The 14,260-nt window shown below is 31.9% G+C and overlaps 1 long non-coding RNA gene across 1 annotated transcript in view; it reads left to right on the top strand.

The window, feature by feature from the left end:
* The window catches only part of LOC136826435 (uncharacterized), a 161,296-nt gene that overhangs the window by 20,714 nt on the left and 126,322 nt on the right, over positions 1-14,260 (top strand). Inside the window, exon 2 of the long non-coding RNA XR_010849604.1 lies at positions 3,635-3,763. This is a non-coding gene — a long non-coding RNA (uncharacterized lncRNA). The remainder of the gene's footprint in view (positions 1-3,634; positions 3,764-14,260) is intronic.

Consider the following 14,260-nt stretch of genomic DNA (forward strand, 5'->3'; position numbering starts at 1 on the left):
TCAAATGATGACCACTTCACATAAAATCTGAAAACGTAATGAGCACAAATGCAGTAAATAAAAGAACACAATAAAGAATTCTTTACACCTTTCATTAAAAGCCAGCGAGTAGTTGGTTCGAAAAATTGTTGAATCTAACAAATGCGCTTTGAACAATTCACTGGTATGGTTGGCAGCAGTGTGCCCGGGAAAAACCAGGTACAGAAGTGCATAGGTTCCAACTTCTTTTATGACTTCTGTGGGTCAATTGATAATGCCCTGGCCTCTCTCATCGGAATTCGGTCCTGATGTGAATCAGAAATATAGATATACACTGTGTATATATATGTATACTGTATATATATATATATATATATATATATATATATATATATATATATATATATATATTATATATATATATATATATATATATATATATATATATATATATATATATATATATATATATATATATATACATACATATATATATGAATGAATGAATTTTATCACATCACTTGCTGGCTGTGTGGTTTAATGCGTGTCACTGTAGTTCTGAGTTCTTGTCCGCAGTTCTTCTTTGGAGGGGTGGTAGAGCTTTCGACTGGCACGCTGTTGGCCCAGCGTTCGACTCTCCGAGCCGGCAATGAAGAATTAGATGAATTTATTTCTGGTGATAGAAATTCATTCTTCTCTATAATGTGGTTCGGATTCCACAATAAGCTGTAGGTCCCGTTGCTAGGTAACCAGTTGGTTCTTAGCCACGTAAAAATAAGTCTAATCCTTCGGGCCAGCCCTAGGAGAGCTGTTAACCAGCTCAGTGGTCTGGTTAAACTAAGATATACTTTTTTTTCTTGTCTTCCGTTGCTCGAGCCCACGAGACGACGAACTTACTATCAACTAAAGAAAAATTTCCCTTCGGGTAACATATATGAAAATATATCATTTCCCAGATAGAGCGAATTGGATATTAAAGGACGTTTGTAGCTTAATGCTTTTATATATGTATATATATATATATATATATATATATATATATATATATATATATATATGTGTGTGTGTGTGTGTGTATGTATGTATGTATGTATGTGTTCTATATAATATATACAGTATGTATATAAATACAGTTTATACTGTATAATATATATATATATATATATATATATATATATATATATATATATATATTTATATATATATATATATATATATATATATATATATATATATATATATATATATATATATATATATATATATATATATATATATAAATATATATATATATATATATGAATGTCTTTTCCTGTAATACTACAGTGTAATATGAAAATGCCCATAAAACACTATTTGTGTTGTATATATGTTTATGTATGTATGTATGAATATGTATGTATGTTTTTATATATACCATTGTAACTTTCCACCTGTCCATATTCTATATGAACAGGGGCACAGAAACAATGAAATATACAGTATGTATATATATACAGTTTATATAATATATATATATAGTATATATATATATATATATATATATATATATATATATATATATATATATATATATATATATATATCGCATCTATTTCAGAAAACAATAGAAAAAGGCGACTGATAGGAATAGGAAATGAAAAAACTTAACAATAATTATTTGACCATTCAATGATATTCGAAATACGAAATGCCTATTGGTAACAAAAGTAATTTACATGAAGTGAAATTCATAATTTCTTTTAAAAATAGTGCATCATATTCACAAAACAGGAAGGGAAAAATGACTACCACTGTAACGCTCATAAAGCAGATATATCATCAATCGTTGGAAGCTTTTCATAAACATGTACGTACCATTAATAGGTACTCTTTGATACATGTTTCCATGTAAACGAATAGTTCCCACAGTATAGTTTCCATGTAAACGAATGGTTCCCACAGTATATGAAGGTTATGGTATAAAATTTTCAGCTTGCTTTAAATTTGCAAAAATTAGCCATTGTCACTGAAAAATAACCCAGAATCAGTGGTTTTATAGGTAAGGAATAATAATAATAATAATAATAATAATAATAATAATAATAATAATAATAATAATAATAATAATAATAATTTTCCGATACCAACAATTAAAACTGAATTGCAGTACTAGTTAGCTCTGTCCACCAAAGTGAACCAGAAGCATTCAAATAAACAATTTTTGGAACATAAATTCAAGCTTTCGGCGAAAGAAAACTAGAATCTCTCCTAAACATTAAAAATTATCATTAGCTAACATTTATCCTTTCGATCTTCTGAAAAGAAAACTATTGTTCCGGCTTTGTCTCTCCGTCCGCACTTTTTCTGTCTGCACTTTTTCTGTCCGCCCTCAGATCTTAAAAACTACTGAGGCTAGAGCGCTGCAAATTGATATGTTGATCATCCACCCTTCAGTCATCAAACATACCAAATTGCAGCCTTCTAGCCTCAGTAGTTTTCATGTTATTTAAGGTTAAAGATAGCCATAATCGTGCATCTGGCAACGATATAGGCCAGGCCACCACCGTCCCGTGGTTAAACTTTCGTGGGCCGCGGCTCATACAGCATTATACAGAGACCACCGAAAGATAGATCTATTTTCGGTGGCCTTGATTATACGATGTACAGAAAACTCGATTTTTTTACTTATCTTATGAAAGAAATCCATAGTGAGCTTCCTCTAATTTTGGTAATTTTATTAGGTCCTCTTATTTTGGTCATTTTATTAGGCTAAATATGGATTATATTTATTTCAGGTAATCTACCTTCTTGGAGAAAAATTTAACGTTAAAGGCGAAATAATTCTGAATTAGTAATAACAACTTACTTTACAGGCAGCATCGCTGCAAAACTGAGAATTATTGGTAATACGAAAGTGAAGTAAGCTTTGAATTGAAATTTTTTATATTGAATTTTTGAGAATTTATTAGCATTAATCCTTCAATTTTTCTCTCGAAGCCTAAAATTTATATTTAAAAAATTTGTGTAATGTGGATACTTCTAATTCAGTACAAATGACAAGCGTTGTATATCGTATTTGCGCTTCATGACCTCGGATGCAAGGAAGTAAAAGAAATTAGTTAAATTGTAAAATTTTCTGCATAATACAAGCGCGTGGGGACGACATTTTGTCATTTCAGGAAATTGCTGGGAAAGCTTTGTTATTTTAAAGTCCCATTTAAGTTTAGAGGCCAGCTGTATTTGTAATGGCCGGCCCCCTCCCATTGAAGCAAAAGGATTCTGGTTTTCTTTTTTTTTTTAGCTTTATAATTAAAAGTTTCGGCTAACTGCAAATGAAGTTTATGTGAAAATAAAAATATATAAAATATTTCCCAAATGTTCTAGCAAAATAATCGTTTCTGTGTGGGGTAATATATAAAAATAAACTTCCACATTCAGCGTTTTCTGTAAATCTTCGTCAACAACTAAGATTCCTTAATTCTCAGTCGAAAATAAAAATTGGGTTCAGTAACCATAAAAAATATCAGACATTTGGCTGGCAATACATTTTCGTTCATTATTTTTTCTAACGGACAGTTATTTTTTCATTCAAAATTATGTTAAGTTTTTATGGGTCATTAGCTTTATTTCTGTACATATTAATTGGTTAACATTATTTATTTATGATTTTCAGGAGCACCGTGAAAGCTAAAAACCTTCATCGCCGAAGGTTTGTTACCACAGCCTCAGAGGACAGCTTTTCCATTGAGGCATCCGAGACTATGTCCAAGTCATGTCCTCTCCAAGTCATCTCCTGTACCAGGTAATGTGGAACTGTGTTTCAGATCTGTTATTCTTAAGGGTTACATTTTTAGCTCCTTGATTTATAATGTCGGATGGTTTTATTCTGCATTTTCCGCATCTCTAGGATTCACTGAACTACACTGTATCTAGTAGATCTTTGCAGTAGGTCAGCACTGGTTTTAGGAGGCGTGACCATTAATTTTTAGAGGTTTACGAGTTAATGAGAAGCTTGGTTTATGCAACAAATTTTTGACATTCTTTGATGAAGAACGTTTTGCATATTTCAACGCCTTGAAGTTAGATTTCTCTCTCTCTCTCTCTCTCTCTCTCTCTCTCTCTCTCAGTATATAGTCATGCTTTATTTGCAATCAGATTGTTGTTGGACTGAGAAAATTCAACTGAAGTAACAAACATACCCATACAATCAGCAATAGTTATAATCGTTGTTTTAATTATAATAGTTTTTCTTTGATAAAATATTCGAGAAAAATTACACAGAAATCTTCAGTTTTACTTGATTGTTAATCCCTGACAAACGTAAAATTAGAAGCAAAAAATATTAAATTTTCAAAATATTGTCGATTTTTTCTAGAAAGTTGGACAGGTATTAATACTACAACTCAGCCAGTTGGCGAATCTTCTCACTTATATTTGTGATAAGAATGAACAGTTACCATGCAGAGTACACATGTAAAATTTTCCACAATACGTAGAGTAGCCCTGTTTAATTTATTTTAGAATATATACTGTATATATATATATATATATATATATATATATATATATATATATATATATATATATATATATATATATATATATATATATATATATATATATATATATATATATATATATATAGTATATATAAACTGAAAGTCATGGGAGAGACATTTCTTTGCATGAAGCAAAACAGCAATTTTTGGATCAAGGAAAAACAAAGTGATATGCGCATTCCTTGAAGTTTATTTTGTTTATTTATGCATATTTGCATCCTATAACACGCATTTTATTTCACACACACACACATGTACACATGTACACACACACACACACACACACACACACATATATATATATATATATATATATATATATATATATATATATATATGTGTGTGTGTGTGTGTGTGTGTGTGTGTTTGTGTGTGTGTGTATGTCTGTGTGTAGATACGTGTGTCAGGATACAAATGTGCATGAATAGATAAAATATGTGTCAAGGAAGGAAAATATATGACTTATGTTTTGCCTTTGATCCAAAAATAGCAGTTGGCTTCGTGCAGTGAAATGTCATGTCCTAGACCTTCAATCTTGCCCTTTTCGTGCTTGTTTTCGGATAAAAATAATGAGGCCCATCTGAAGGACTGAACCAGAAATAAAGCACTAAATCTGAGGAGGACAATGGAATAAAATGATAACTGTAAACTGGAAACCGGGCTGGGAAAGAACCTTAAATTCTCAACAACAAAAACTCTCTCTCTCTCTCTCTCTCTCTCTCTCTCTCTCTCTCTCTCTCTCTCTCTCTCTCTCTGCTCTCTGAAAGAAAATGAAGGCGTCCAAAATTGAGCCTCCAAAACCCACGTCTGCCAAATCCACCGCCGCTAATTTTGACTTTATATTATTTTGGAATTCTGGAATTCCACTGAAGACCGATGAATAATTATTTTCCAGAGAGCGTGTAACAAGAATCTTCACCATTGTTCTGCATTAACAAACGAAGACAGATATCAACTTTCGATATTTTTATCCCCATTTGTATCATAGTTACGGTGATAACTATAAATTAACGTAAAAGATATCATATACAAAGAATTATAAAATTGTCAACTTTCGTAGAGGTGATTAGCATAAATGCCATAATTCTATGAATAATTTTCATTTTTATTTCATGAATACCAGGGCAAGCATGACGTAAATCCACCAAGTGTTCTACGCTTATCAATTTTCGTAGAATTTTGCAAACAACCAGACACATCAAACAAAAAATGAAATTTTCTTGGCAGACAGTATATGTAAATGATTGGAAATTTAAACTTAAATGATACCTAAAAATCAATAAATAAAATTGCGTTTGCTGCTATTTAGTTTGAAAAGCAAGTTTCATAAGGTGAAAATAGGAGGCTAAAATCATAGCCCAGGTTTATATACGACAGTGGCCACAAATCCCATAGGTTTAGACATTGGATTGAGTTAGTGAGTTACAATTTACAATTCTTATGAACACTGGGAACCCCAATAGCCTTCAGGTGGATAATTTCGGAATGAGGCTTTTTCATGATCTAATTTTCATATTTATGTGGAACAATTTTTTTTTTTTAATTTATCATGCGGCCGAGAATTTTAAAGATCACGGTACGAATCCTGATGTTGTTCGAAATATGATATAGAATTCCTTTATAGTATTCATCAGAATAGTGAATTATTGTAAAATTATAGTCAAATTTTTATAGCTCATTTATATAGTGTGCCATCTTTTATTTAAAAAAAAAAAAGGTTTTTTTAAACAAACTAACTTCAGAGAGGAACTTCCTCCTTCCACCCCACCGCCTCTCTCTCTCTCTCTCTCTCTCTCTCTCTCTCTCTCTCCCCACTCTCTCTCTCTCTCTCTCTCTCTCTCTCTCCTGTAAGAATACAAAACTAAAATAAAGTTACACTATGGAGTTGTGTGAATCACGCGAAAATACACTGGCATCAGATATACATCAAAATCTAAAATTCTCTATAATTTAACTGAATTATTGTCATGATTAAAAGAAAAGGAAATTTACGAACACGAGAAATATAAAAACCGACATAGGAGGAATCCTCTTCCGCAGATACTTGATAATAAATTCCTTTCTGAAAGTCCTCAATGATAACTTCCAGGAAGCAAATTTGCATTTACATTTGGAGAACAAAAGAGCCGCTTGTGTCCACAGTACTCAGTCAAGAAGCCAGTATCTAAATTATTCATGTTTCGTTGGCAGAGAATGTTTGATCAGCCTGACTTCCGGCTTTTTGTAGGAAGTCTTATATTACTGAGTTATATGTTTTTTTGTAGTTTCATGAAGTTTTTTTCGATGCTTCATGGGAGTGCTTGCGAGTTTTATATATACAGGCTTTTCATATATTTTAGTTCATATCACCGTTGACGGTAGGAATGTGAGGCCTTGAGTAAAACTAAATAATTCGACCTTTCCCTTTGTGATTATGGGACCCGGGTTCGTTTCCCGCTACCAGACATCACAGTATCTTCATATTTCTTGCACTTGGATCTTAAGGCTTTGTAGTGACAAGCATATCCAAAAAAAGCGCTAAGAATTCGAGAAGTTAAGGGGGCATTGTGGCTATTACAATCACATATGTATCTGGTAAGAGTGACCAGTAGATTCTACACACACACACACACACACACACACACACACACACACACACACACACACACACACACATATATATATATATATATATATATATATATATATATGAGCAAAATCATTCTATATACATATATATAAACATAATATATTTTTATATATATTCATAAGCATGTATGTATGTATGTACGTGTGTGTGTGTCCACGCATGCCTGTCTGTATGTATGTAGGATATGTGTTCTTGTAATATTGAAGGAACGATGCATACACAGGTGTATAGAGAAAAATAATGAATTGAACAAATGCATATTTTAATATTATGTATATCATGAAATGATGTAAATGAAATAGCGTTCATTATTCCAAATGCAGAGTTTTGTTCATGGAAATATCTATCGATTTATTAAATTATCCTAATTGGAATCCCACCAATTATGTTGTGAATTCGTTTCAAATTGGAAAAATATATTGCTACCATTTATTCACATTTAGTTTACAAGCTAATATACATACATACATATCTGTTATTCAGATTGGAAGGGATACTGTTTCCAATTGCTTTGAGCTCATTTTGAGAGGTTCTGCAATCAATGCTACCCTTATATTCGATATAAGGGTATTTATAAACATTTCAATACATTTAAGGGAGGTTACATACGCCCAGTTAGAAATTCTTAATACAAATCAGTGGTCACACAAAGTTCGCAATTATTATGATGATGATATATGATACAGCGTACAAACATCATTTGCATCATTGGTCAAATACTTGCATAAACAGTAATGCGAATAGAACCTTGCTGGTTTCAGAATACGAATGTAATGAAAATTCCAATGGGGTATTAATATTTCACTTAGTTTGCTGCTTTTAAGAGCAAAAATATACATATATTACGTCCCAAATGCTCTTTAATATTTTTTCTCCTACTAAAATACACTTATTCAACATTTTTTAATTTACTGGACCATCCAATAATTACCATTTTCCTATTTTCAGTGGCAAATATTCAAAGAATTGTCATTCTCCATTGCCAGGAAGAGCAGTTGTGAATCCTGTCGCTTACAAAAATTAATAGTTAAAGATATCATAAATAATATATTCCATGAAATAAACAATGAATTCAGAGCACACCGCCTTAAATTATTTTTAACTAAGAAATATTTTTACGGTTTTGTATTCGTTTAACTCAAATTGACAAAAGCTGAAACACTACTGTTGTTTAGATGCAACAGATCGGGACCATCGGGATGCCTTTGGAGACTGGGAAAGAATGCAATAGCATGGAGCTTTTTCAGACCACGAAAGCCCATTATATATATATATATATATATATATATATATATATATATATATATATATATATATATATATATATATATATGTATATATATAATTATATATATATATATATATATATATATATATATATATATATATTATATATATATATATATATATATATATATATATATATATATATATATATATATATATATATATATTTGTATATATTATATATAATTATATATATATATATATATATATATATATATATATATATATATATATATATATATATATATATACGAGTATATGTATCTGTGTGTATGTGTCTGTATTATTACGTATATTTGTATTTGCCCGGAAACGAAGGAGTGTATTGTCACCTTTGATAGTGCACTGTTATAACGTCGTTGGTATTCATGTTGCAGATTAAAAAATTAACTTGCGCCTTTGTTAAGAATTTTGGGTCATTAACTAGAAATGGCCGATATTCAAGAATTCACTTTAAAACTGTTTAGAAACTCAAATACTTAATCAAAGTGTGCACCCCGAGAGAGCTGCTAGACAGAGCAATGCAAATTGAATTCTAATTGATTCACCGGTCAAACGCTGACGAGACCTCGTCCAAGAGACACTGATTCGAGTTGCGTTGCTGCCAGCTGTCAGCTAGCCATCAACATTCAGTACATGTTAGCATATTACAAACAGCATGCTCTGCGTGTCAGATTTCGAATATTCTGGAATTAGTGCCTCTGAATTAATGTTCTATGGAAATTTCACTGAGTGTCGTTTGTGTAGCTTGCAGTTATTTACACTTCTTTTGAATAGCGATAAGTTGAGAAGACATGGCATGTTGTTTACCGAATTTACTAACGTTCAGCATGAAAGTTCGCGGACAAGGAATATGAGATAATTGACAAATTATAAAAATTAAAAGCTTGCATATAAAGATGAAGAGTTGTACTTTGGAGATTAAACGAAATTCAATAATTCCTCTCCGGCTATAAGTAAACTTGTTAATTTTCACTTGAATAACCAAGAAAAGAGTGTAAAGGCCGCCACTAACGTTCAGTTGTACCCGCACAGTTATGCCTGCACAGTCGGACTGTGCAGGCAAAACTGAACGTTAATGTGAACAACCTGCGCAGTTTTCCCCGCCTGAGCAGGCGGCCTGAGCAAATAGCTCATCTCAATCGACCTGCTTCCGGCCAAACGGCTGCGCATGCGCACTTCAACGTTAATGTGGTTAGGGAACATTTTTTTTGCTTTCACTCCCCGTCCCCGGATAGATAGTATGTACCAGTCAGGGACAGAATGTTGATTTTTATTAAATTTAAAAGTGTTTATACCTAAATTGACGACGTATCGGATTTACTTGTTTTTTTAATAATTGATATGGATGTCAGAATAACATATATTTATAATTTTGCAGTTTTCCAGTAAAAGATAATTGTGTGTAATGAAGGCTGAAAGTGGCAGCAGCATTCCTGAAAGTCTTGTAGATTTCATTGAAATCTTCAGGGATGAGAAATGCGAAGGCTGTCGTAACAAACTAAGACTGTGTATGTTTATCCGTGGTTATAAACCATATAAGAAAGTCATTTTTTAAATGAGAATAAATATTCATTATGGCAAAGTAATGTAAAACAAGAATAGGCCTATGATGTCTATTCATGATTATGCATCATATATGCAATTCATTTTTAAAATGGAACCAGAAAATATTCAATATTCTGATGAAAAACAAAACAATATTTATAATAGACAATGCATATTTATTCTTTGCTCACATCCCATGTAAGCCAGTTTTGAAATGAAATTATACTAATAAACACACAAATGAAACAAAGGAACAGTCGTACACTATGGATGTTGACTCGTTACACATCATAAGAAAGTCATTCTTGAAACGAAAACAAATCAGTATTAAGCATTTTAATGAAGCAGAGAAAAACAATTACTAACTTAATTAAAACAATATCTAGCCATGGAACTCTTCCTTCATTCATAAAATATTTTTTTCCAACCACTCTTTCACTGGACGTTTATATATATGTATATTATATATATATCTGAAAAAATCTTGCATTTAATGGCCAACTCCTTTTCTAAATTTGCATTCTTTTCATGCGCACAACAGATTTTCGGGCAATAACAGAAATATTTTTCCTCGTAGTGTATTCAAACCGCATCTTAATTGCATGAAGGAAGCCCTTTGATACGAGGTGCTTGAGTCCCAGGCAAGGGCAATATCAAAAGCCCACTTCAAAAGGCCTTTTGATGCTGATCTCTCTTTGCCGGCCTTGAGACGCGGTTCATGATAATACTGGTAAAGCCTCAGCCTTCGTTCTTCATTTTCCTACTTTTTGTTTTTTTTTTCTTTTCGGGCCCTGAATTTATGTATATGTACTGTATGTATATATATATATATATATATATATATATATATATATATATATATATATATATATATATATATATATATATATATATATATATATATATATGTCTGTGTGTGTTTCTCAAAGATATAACTTACGAGAAGATTTACATCTTTACACCTTACGTACGCATTAAAGAACTCGTCTCTTAAGGCCGCCACTAACGTTCAGTTATGCCTCCGCAGTTATGCCTGCACAGTCGGCCTGCGCAGGCAAATCTTCACCACTAACGATACAGTCTTTTCCCTCTGTCCTCCGTAGCAGCCATGGCGTCACCCACGATGCTCTGGCTGTAATTGGCTTGCTGATATCATAAAAAAATATATAAATGTATATATATACATTATATACATTATATATATATATATATATATATATATATATATATATATATATATATGTATGTATATATATATATATATTTTTTTATGATATCAGCAGGCCAATTACAGCCAGAGCATCGTGGTTGAAGCCATGGCTGCTACGGAGGACAGAGGGAAAAGACTGTATCGTTAGTGGTGAAGATTTGCCTGCGCAGGCCGACTGTGCAGGCATAACTGCGGAGGAATAACTGAACGTTAGTGGCGGCCTTAAGAGACGAGTTCTTTAATGCGTACGTAAGGTGTAAAGATGTAAATCTTCTCATAAGTTATATATCTTTGAAAAACACAGACATATATATATATATATATATATATATATATATATATATATATATATATATATATATATATATATATATATATATATATATATATATATATATATATATATACATACACATATACAGTACATATACATAAATTCGGGACCCGAGGAAAAAACAAAAAGGAGGAAAACGAAGAACGAAGGCTGAGGCTTTACCAGTATTATCATGAACCGCGTCTCAAGGCCGGCAAAGAGAGATCAGCATCAAAAGGCCTTTTGAGGTGGGCTTTTGATATGCCTTTGCCTGGGACTCAAGCACCTCGTATCAAAGGGCTTCCTTCATGCAATTAAGATGCTATTTGAATACACTACGAGGAAAAAAGATTTCCTTTGTTGTTGTACGAAAATCTGTTGTGGCCCAGAAAAGGCGTATGAAAAGAATGCAAATTATGAAAAGGAGTTGGCCATTAAAGATTTTTTCAGATATTTTTTTCATGAAACATTAATTATTTAAAAATATAAAACTGAGTATTATTCTTTCAGGATTGCCTTCTGATATAATTTCCCCGTGTACGTGATATATACATGAAGAACATGTTTTATTTTTCGTCTTAAGTATTAACACTATTCCGTGAATAGGTTGTCATGTAGCACATGTCAAATGTCACTGTCGTGGAGTAGTACAGTATAATGTAGGATTCTTGGAACTTAGCCACTGAAATGATTAATACTCGATTATAAAAGAAAATTCCATTGGTGACTTTTTGCTCTGTAAGATAGTGCCACAAGAAAGAGGCCAGTATACTCACTTTATACATAGAACAATGACTTTTAAGCTTTTTATAGGAGAACCGTCACAAATTCGTTCTAGGAAAAGAAAATCAGCTTTTCCTTCTGTCTCTCAGTTATTTTAACTCAGGATATTGGGTCCTGAATACCAGACGCCTCAGTATTTTCATCGCTAAGTTTTATTGTTTCTGGAGAAATACAAAAAGTTTACGACACTATAATTTCAACTGTTTTTTATGAACTCAAGTGGTAAAGGAATAGCATGTAAGAAATGCTTTTTTTTTTAAGTCTAATCTTGGTTTTGATTGCAACAGATATCACGCCTCTATTCTTTTTATTATTAACTGCAACAGATATCACGCCTCTATTTTTTATTATTATTTTAATGTTAATGTTCTGCCAAAATAATGACTTTTATGACATAGTCTTTAGAAGTATAACATGGAATGAGCGTCTCTGATTATTATCTTCATTAATCTTTTGCGTCTGACATAAACATTAATATAAAGTAACTACGAAATTATTATTGTGAAAGAATGTTCTCTCTCTCTCTCTCTCTCTCTCTCTCTCTCTCTCTCTCTCTCTCTCTCTCTCTGTGAATGAAAAGTTAACTTGTACAAGGAGGGCAGTTAATGTGCTTGTAAAGAAATGCCTCATAATTGACATGACTATAGGTACAGACAAGACAAAGATATAAGCTTACGTCCTCCATCAACGTAATGCGGAATATATTTCTTGGAACATTATATACATAACAGTTAACATTAATAAATGTTTTTCCTAAACTGCTGGGAATCGATATACTGGAATACATAAAGGACTGACGGGATAATACTCTACCACTCACTAGCCGAAATTGGGAATAAGAGTGAACCGACGTAACAAAACTGGGAATTTGTAGGAATCCGTTTCCATTACCATATCGCAAAAGCCTTCAGCTAAATTGAGAGCAAAGATTGGGTGCCATTGATCCTTGGATAAGGACATTCAGAATTCAGAATGATATGTTCTTCCCTAGACCAGCTTGGAGAATCATTACCAATATCAAAAAGCACAGGAAACTTTAAGTTTATTAAAAGCCAAGTTTGGTTTCCACCGAAACATTGCTGAAAGATTTGCAGAATGAAGTGTAACTTGGAAATTAGCCTATAGTAATAGGCATAACCAGGCAATGCATGTAGATTTTTGTCCAATATTAAATTGATTCATTGTTGGTAGTACATTCAGAATGACACTTTCTTTATTGGACCAAAATACAGGCCAGTAAAGGTGGTATTGCCTTGAAATGTTTGATTCCCGGTTGTGATTAGTTATATCTCCCTCCTTTTTTTTTTTTTTTTTTTTACAAAGACTATTAGAGGAATTGTCTTTTGATGTGTTATTCATTAATTAAAGTACGTCAATCTCTCTTATTCTTGTTCAGTAAGAAAAAGAAAAATCTTTTAAATTTTTATTCTGATCCTCGTACCATCTCCCCCATCTCCCCCTCTTTTTGTATTGGGAGTATGTTATTCATTATTGATTTATTAGTAGCATTTAGAGGACGTCTCTCTCTCTCTCTCTCTCTCTCTCTCTCTCTCTCTCTCTCTCTCTCTCTCTCTCTCTCTCTATATATATATATATATATATATATATATATATATATATATATATATATATATATATATATATATATATATATATAGATAGATAGATAGATAGATAGATAGATAGATAGATAGATAGTTCAAATATGATATCCGCTGCACAACTCTTAGCAGAAAAGCCAGATATTACAGATGGGACTTAATTTTTTTTGGAGCAAAGAGAATATAGCTCGAGTATTCTGCTCCCCTTAAATGAAAAATTGGAAGAATAAATCTTGTGGTTTGAAGACACGTACCGATTTTTTTCTCTCTATTGGAATAACAAAATCTTGGTAGCATCATAGACGTATTCATTTTTTTTTCATGAAGATATAAAGCTATTCTGATTTATAATTATATGACAGTATACCC

The sequence above is a fragment of the Macrobrachium rosenbergii genome, chromosome 41, assembly GCF_040412425.1.
Source record: "Macrobrachium rosenbergii isolate ZJJX-2024 chromosome 41, ASM4041242v1, whole genome shotgun sequence".
Taxonomy (NCBI): domain Eukaryota; kingdom Metazoa; phylum Arthropoda; class Malacostraca; order Decapoda; family Palaemonidae; genus Macrobrachium; species Macrobrachium rosenbergii.